The following is a 7,561-nucleotide window of genomic DNA, read 5'->3' as shown; positions in this document are numbered from 1 at the left end:
ATGCACCTGCAGATCCTGGGCTGGCAGGAGCAGCGGGCAGTGCCCACCACCAGGACCTTGGCGCAGAGTCTGCCCGCCGCCCTGGGGCTGATCCTTGGCAGCCCTGCAGGCACGAGGGGCTGTGCTGCTGGCCAGTCCTGGAGGAGGAGGGTGAATTGCTCTTGGCCGTGCTGGGTGAAAGGGAGCGTGGTGTACCTGGGTGCCCCACGCAGGGCGGCTGTATACATCAGGGTCATGTTGGCTGTACACACACTTCAGTGCAATAATCACCCCTCTCGCCTTCTGCCTGCCTCCTCATGTCTCCTGCAGCCGCGGCACCCCTGCTCTTCGGGGAGGGGAGGCAGCGTGGCCTAGTGGGCAGGTGCCATCTCGCTATGTGTGCAGCACCTGGCGCGTGTGGCCCCTGCGCTCGGCTGGTGCGGTAGTACGGGGGGCACAGCAGGCCCTGCACGGGGGCGAAGGGGGGAGGTGCGCTCTCCCTGGGGCGATGCTGTGGGAGGCACTCACTCATGCTCTGAGGTTGGCACAGGCTGTGCAGGGCAGCTCTGGCTTCTTCCTGTGCCAGTGCTCCCCACTGGGAGATGGGGCGGGAGCCCAGGGCTGGGCCACCCAGACAGCGGGGGGTGCTGTGAGCTCCCCTCCTCTAGGGGGCGTCACTCTTGGATAGGGCTGGGGAGAGGCCAGTGCCCCTTTGTCCTACAGGTGCCCAGCCAGGTTCCCGCCCTGAGAGCGACACCACTACCTACAGCTCCCACGGCAGGGACGCTGAGCGCCCCCCACCTGCCCTTAACCTGATGGCTGGTTGCTAGTGGTGCCCCCCTCCACTGGGCACTGCCTGTGATGCTCTTGCCCTGGCAGCTCGTGCTGAGCCCAGCTATGGCAAGGGGGCAGTGCCATCTCCGCTCTCAGGGGGCTGGGGGTGAGGCTGCTTTGCTAGGCCGGGTCTCCTACAGAACCAGGCACAGACTGGGTTTGAGGATCTCGGCTCATTGGGCTGCAGTACAACGGGGCCCCCTCCCCACAGCACTGCTATTGCCCACTGAGTTCCCGGTGCTGCGCTCTCCTGTGGGGGGGGGGGGGAGAGGGCAGGACGGTGCATGGGGCAGTGTGGGGGGGGAAGGCGGCAGGGCCGTGCATGGGGCAGTGGGGCTGGGCCATGCGTAGGGCAGTGTGGTATGCATAGTGACCCCCTGGCCACAGCACTGCAGCATTGTCCTTAGTGCATTATTCCTGGGCGTGTGCCCCCCACAGCCCCCTGCTTGCCAGTGGCTGACCCAGCCATGCTAGGGGCACAGTAAGGAATATCCACGGCCCACCCTTCAGCTCCAGGTTCTGTGGGAGGTGGGGCTCACGGGGCTGGGATCACACCTCCCTGCCCACCTCCTAACCCCCATCCTGCCATGGGTACTGGATGAGCATAAACCAGACTGGGCCGAGGGATGGGCGCTGCCTGCCTGGCCTCTGCCCAACAAGGGGCTGCTACTGCCTGTGAGCCAGGGCAGGGCCAGCCTCTCCAGCCCGCCTGTGAGCCAGGGCAGGGCTCTTCTCCAGCCCGCGCCAGCCCTCCTGTCCCAGGACGCCTCCCGGCAGCTGCCACATGCCCCCAGAGACAGCACTGTACAAATGCCCCATTCCCTGATATATCACACTGCAGCTGCACCCCCAAAACTTCACTGTACAAATGCCACATGCCCCCCACTATGTTACGGTGCAAACACTCCTGCCCTCATAATCACTGGGCAAAGGCACCCCGAAAACTTCTCTGTACAAATGCCCCAGCCCCCGATCTCACTGTGAAAACACCCCAATCGATCCCTGTATAAGTGCCTTGCATCCCCTCACTGTATCACTGTGCAAATGTCACATGCCGACATCTCACTCTGCAAATGCCCCAGACCCATATAGCCCTGTGCAAATACCCCAATAGATCATTATGCAAATGCCACTCCCCGATATTGTACAAACACCCCCAATAGACCGCTGCGCAAATGCCCACTGCGTGCCCCCGATAGCACTGTACAAATGCCCCATTTCCCTGCTATGGCACTGTATTGACACCCCAGACCCCCGCTATCTCCCCTTGCAAACACTCTCCAATAAATGCCACATGCCACCCCCCCCACCGCTATCTCACTGTGCAAACGCTGCAGACCCCAAGAGATCCCTGTACAAACGCAACATGCCCCCGGTGTAGCACTGTGGCAATGCCCCTCCCGCTAGATCACTGTGCAAACATGACAGCCCCCTGCCCCGGTAGCTCACTCTGCAAATGCCCCGGCCTCCTGAGATTGCACTGTGAAAACGACACCCACCACCCACTGTCCGAACACCCGTAGCCCCCTGGTATAGCACTGTGCAAATGCCACACACCTCCCCCAATAGATCACTGGGCAAATATCCCATGTCTGATATATCACTGTGAAAACACCCCCCCCCCCACTTATCATTGTCCCCCAATAGATCACAGGACAAAGGCCACACTCCCCCGCCCCGGCATATCACTGTGCACATGCCAGCCGCTCTGTGCAGGGGCTGGGCCTGGCCCCGGAGCTGATGAGATGTACGGGCATGTGACCCGCTGGTGAGTGTATTATAGGCCCGGTTTTGGCTGAGCCCTGGAGGCCAGGAGCCTGTGACAGCTGCTCCCTGTGCAGCCCTGGCACTTTACTGGAAACTCCTGGTTCTGTCTCCAGTGCGGCAGCTGCCGGCCTGGTTCTGTCCACGGCAGGGAAGTTACTGCTCGTCCCGGCCTTTGTGTTTCAGCCCTTCTGCCTGGAACTGTCACCGTCACACACGTGCCTGGCTAGCTAAAGGCCTTTTATGGTGCCCATCACCATTGTATCTGGGTGTCTCCCCTCTGCGGTGCTGCGATGCCCGTGGGACTCGGAGACGTCAGGCTTGGCTCCTCGGAACACGCACTGGAGCGTTTAGCTGGCGCCAGCCCCGCGGAGTCTGCATGGGCCAGTGAGCGTGCAACACGCCGGAGCGCTGGCAAAATCACCCCCCTCCGAGCCCCGCCGCCGAGCCCTGAGAGCACGTCCGCACCACAGACCAACGTGTGGTGGCACCCCAGCATGGGCCGGGGGAGACGGAGACCCGAGTCCCTGCCTCGTTACAGCCTCCCTGTGGGACCGCAGGGCACGGCCACGCTGCAGCTGGAGGGGGGATAGGAGCACAGGTGTGCCTCCCTGTGCCAGCTTTCATCTCACTCGTGGGGTGATGGGGCAGCCCTGGGGACCTTGGCTAGGCACGTGCCACCAGCCCTTTGCTGCTATTTGAGGGGTGGAGCAGATGAAGCCGGCGTTACACAGCTAGGTCTAAGTGAGACGCCGTAGGTGTATCCGAGCTGTAATCGCACCTGCCCGTGCAGAAATACCCACATCACCTGCCTAGGCCACGCCGGCCGGCAGCCTACTCCAGAGCAGGGAACTGGGCCCAGGTCTTCCAGCACCTCAGCCAGTGCCCTGACCACTGCTCTGCCCTTGCAACGCTGCAGCATGCCCCAAAGGAGGTGCAAGTGCCTAGCGCAGAGGGCTGGGTGTTAGGGGTGTGGAGCCCTGGGAGGGAGGGGGGGGCATGCTGCTCCCAGCCGCTTTCTAATGGGGCCTTAGGGAGCTGCCCCCAGTTGCAGGGGGCCTGGGTCCAGACACGGTTTGGCCCTGTTGCCAATTCCCAGCCTCGCACCAGCCACCAGGCTCTCAACTTCTCTCCGGTTGGGCCTCCAGGAAAGTCGCTGGGGGAGGTTTCCAGAGGTGCCTCAGGGCCATTGGCGAAGCTCTTCGGGCACCTACAGATGCAGAGCTGCCCATAGGGGCTTTTCAAATCCCCACTCGGCACCTTGCTGTATCTGTAGGTGCCTAAAACCCTTCATAAATTGGACCAAGAGCCTAAACCCCCTTGGCTTTCCCAGAGACTTGGGCTCCCAAGTCACTTAGCTGCTTTGGGAAACGTTCCCCTTGGGCCTCTAAAAAGTCCTGTCCTCTGTGCGCTGCTTTCCCCACCCTGGTGGTTCCTGGCTGGCTGAGCCAGCACCGTTCAGCCGACGGCGCCCTTGCCAGCCACTGCACAGGAGGGTTGTTATCGCAGATGCTCTTCCGCAGCAGCAGGGCTCCCTGCGGGTTCGTCCGGATTCCCTGCTGCTCGGCACAGAAACGGTCTTCCCCGGACCCCTAGGAACGTGGGGCGGGTTGGGCCCTCTAGTCCTGCCCCTGCGCTGAGGCAGAACCCCAGACCAGCCCTGACGGGCGTCTGTCCATCCTGTTCTTAAAACCTCCACAGCCTGCCTGGGTAACCCGCTCCAGGGCCTAATATCTAACCCGACTCTTCTGTACAGTACTGCAAATTAACCTCATTCCTTCTCATGGCGGCACAGGAACCCCTGGTTGGGGGAGGCTAGCCCCCTGTCCCCCCTCCCTTCTGCCCGAGGCCCCGCCCCTACTGGGCTCCCACCATCCCCCGCTCTCGCCCACCAGGGCCAGAGGAGCCCTGAGCCCCCACCGTGGTCAGTGGAGCCCTGGCTGGCCTGGCCAAGCCGCCCCATGCACTGGCCCGCTTACCCGAGCCGCCCCAATCTGCTGCCCGAGCTGCCCTGGCCCACCTGAGCTCGCCCACCCGAGCTGTCCCGAGCCCTGGCCACCCAGAGGAGATCTGAGCCCCGCCGCGGCCCAGCCCAGGGACCATTAACAGAGGTTTAAGCCTCCATTACATGCCTCCCATGTTCCTTCTTCTCCTACCCTGGGTAGCCATGGAGACCAATTGATCCCTGTTCCCTTTATAACCACCTTTGACACCTCTGAAGCCTGTTCTCAGGTCCCCCCGCCACCTTCTCTTCTCTAGATTAAACACTCCCAGTCCTCAAAGCTTCCCTCAGAGGCCAGGTTTGCTAAACCTCAGACCATTTTTGTCGCTCTCCTCTAGCTTCTCTGACTTTGTGCACATCTCTCTCCACGCGTGCTGCCCCAGACAGGGCACAGGCCTCCAGCCAGGGCGTCCCCCAGTGCTTTGTCTGACCCTGGTGTGAAACCCGCTGGGTAAAATCAAAACAAGATGCCTCAGCCAGAGAGGGGTTTGGCTTATTTATTTCTTAGAAAAAAAACATTATTAAAATACTTCTGCAGCACTGGCTGGAGGTTTAGCTGTTTCTATGCACAGTGGAAGTACGTGACAGTGGGTCGTACGCGGTGCCTAGCCAGCGGGAATCAACGAACCAACTCGAACAACGCGCCCCCCTGCCCCCCGGAGAGCTGCTCTGGCTGTGCGCCCGTTTCCTGCAATCATTGGGGCTCCAGCCCCCCCATGCATGTCTGCTCTGAGCCCGCGCCCCCCATCTGCGCGGGAGTGCAGTGCATGCTGGGAGAGCAGCCCTGTGGAGCAGAAATCCCGCCGAGATGAATTCAGCCGGAAGGAGGAGAGGGCAGTAATGGTCCAGGTGTCAAATGGCCTCACGCTGGGTAAAACAGATGATTTCCGGGTGAATCCAGTGCTCCTGGCTGTAATCGGGGGGGTGGGGTGGGGGCTGTATGTGGGGGAGGGGGCTGTGATGAGAAACGAAAGGTGTTTGAACCCAGCAACACACGGAAAGGGCTGGAGCCAAGACCTGCCGCATGCAGCCCTTCCACGGGCGAAAGGGGTGGAGGAAACGCGCGGGGTTACCACTCAGCCAAGGACAGAAATCTGCATGGAAACACAGGCCAGGAGAAAAATGCATGTAAACCACCGCACACCCCATGGCACTGACTGCCCGCAGTGCCTGCCTGTGCCCAGTGCGATTTCCAACACGGGGGTCAGGCCCCTCTCTGCGTTTTCAGTCCCAGTGTGTGTAAATATAGCTACACCTCCCCGAGATACACACCGGCATTTGTCCTAACTCCATATCCTGCAGTGTGGCTCGCCCAGGCTCTTTGGTTCTTGCAGGTGTCACTGAAAACACCCCCTTCCCTGCCCCTGCCGGCGACTTGAACTCAGGTGTTTCTTGGCTTAGAAAAGGGGACAGTTGTGCCTGTGTCACGTGAGCACTTGGGCCCCTTTGCTGCTGCGGAATAGCCCCAAAGATTAAAAGAACCAGAGCCGCCCGCGCTGCCTTACAGATCTCAGTACAGGCTCCAGCCCCGCTGCAGGGCAGGATCAAACCCCAGGGGACCAGACACAGCCTCATTCGGGGGGGTGCCAGGGCTGATAAACGCGAGGCTTACGTTGGCGTGAAGTGGGGGGATCCTTTCCTCTTCTGCACCCAGGACGTACCACACGTGCTGCCAGCCAGCACCCCCTGCTCCAGTACCATGTGTCCTGGTGCTTTGCTGAGCCAGGCTGGGGTGTGCGGAGGAGCTGATGGGAACCGTTCAGCGCTAGTGGGGTGGAGCTGGGCTCCGGCAGGCCTGGGGGGCGGCTTTCCCAGCGGGCTGTGGTGGAGGCATGATGCAGGCCCCGGCGTGGCTGGCTGCAGGTCGTGCCCTCCTCGAGAGCTGTGTACAACAGGGCCGGTGTGGGAGGTTGGCAGTGCTACGGCCCGTTACAGGGCGTGAACCTTGCCTTGGGCACAGCCTCCTGCCAGGGTGGTTTCTCAGCTGCTCTGGTGCGACGTCGCCTCCTGCAGCGCTGCTCTGCCCAGCACGGATGGCACTTGGGTCAGCCTGCTGGGGTCCCACAGCATCTCGCACCAACTGTGCAGAGGGCACGAGGCGGGGTTAGTCACTGCCCTCCCCCCCCATGGGGGGGCTCTGTGCTTGTCGTGACTGGGAAGGCTGTCTCACACTGGCTGGGCTGAGTTGCCAGCCACTGACCCCCAAGCCAAGCTCTGCTCTGGGGGGAGCCTGCTCGGCCCGTGCCATGGACCCCCCAGCTCAGCCAGCCCCTGCTGGGGGCAGGGATCAGGGGATGGGGGCCGGGAGCCCCTCTTTGGGGGCACGCAGGGTCATAGCCCTGGAGTTTTCGGGGCACGGTGCCTCAGCACATGGGGTTTGTTTTCCATTATTGCAGGTAAGGCACTTTCAGGACGGGATCCCCACCAAGGGAGCAGTGCTACTAGGAGCACCAGTACCAGTGGCTGCACGCATTGCCACGTCCCCCAGAGCCGGTCCTGGCAGTGCATGTGGTGGTGTGTTTCCCTGCCCTCCGCCAGCAGCGCCACCAGCCTGGGTTTAGGAAGCAGAGAGGCTCCCCTGGACCGACCTTGCTGGGGATGAGGCCTGCGGTAAATTCAGCAGGCGGTAACACGGCAAGAGTTGGCCCCAATCTGGCATTGCGTCTGAAGCACGCAGGGCCCACCCGGTGCGGGAGGCAGGAGTTGCATCCCTGTGTCTATGGGACCCGGGGCAGAAAGCGCCTACTCTCTCGCCCAGCCTCCTCGCCTCCAGGGATGTGCCAGTGCCCCTGAGGGAGTGCCAGCGGGCATTCAGCCCCTTGGTATTGCTTGGCTGGCTGGAACGCAGGGCCCCCACCGCAACACACTGCAGGGTGTTCCCCAGCTCCTGGGCAGCAGCAAGGATGCCGAGGGGGGGGCTGGGGGCTTTGGAGACGTTGGCTTTTGGGGGGGCTGGCCCAGCCCACAGGTAGCGCACAGGAA

The sequence above is a fragment of the Emys orbicularis genome, chromosome 4 (assembly GCF_028017835.1).
Source record: "Emys orbicularis isolate rEmyOrb1 chromosome 4, rEmyOrb1.hap1, whole genome shotgun sequence".
NCBI classification, from domain to species: Eukaryota; Metazoa; Chordata; order Testudines; family Emydidae; genus Emys; species Emys orbicularis.
The sequence above is the reverse complement of the archived record's forward strand: the minus strand, read 5'-3'. Positions refer to the sequence as shown.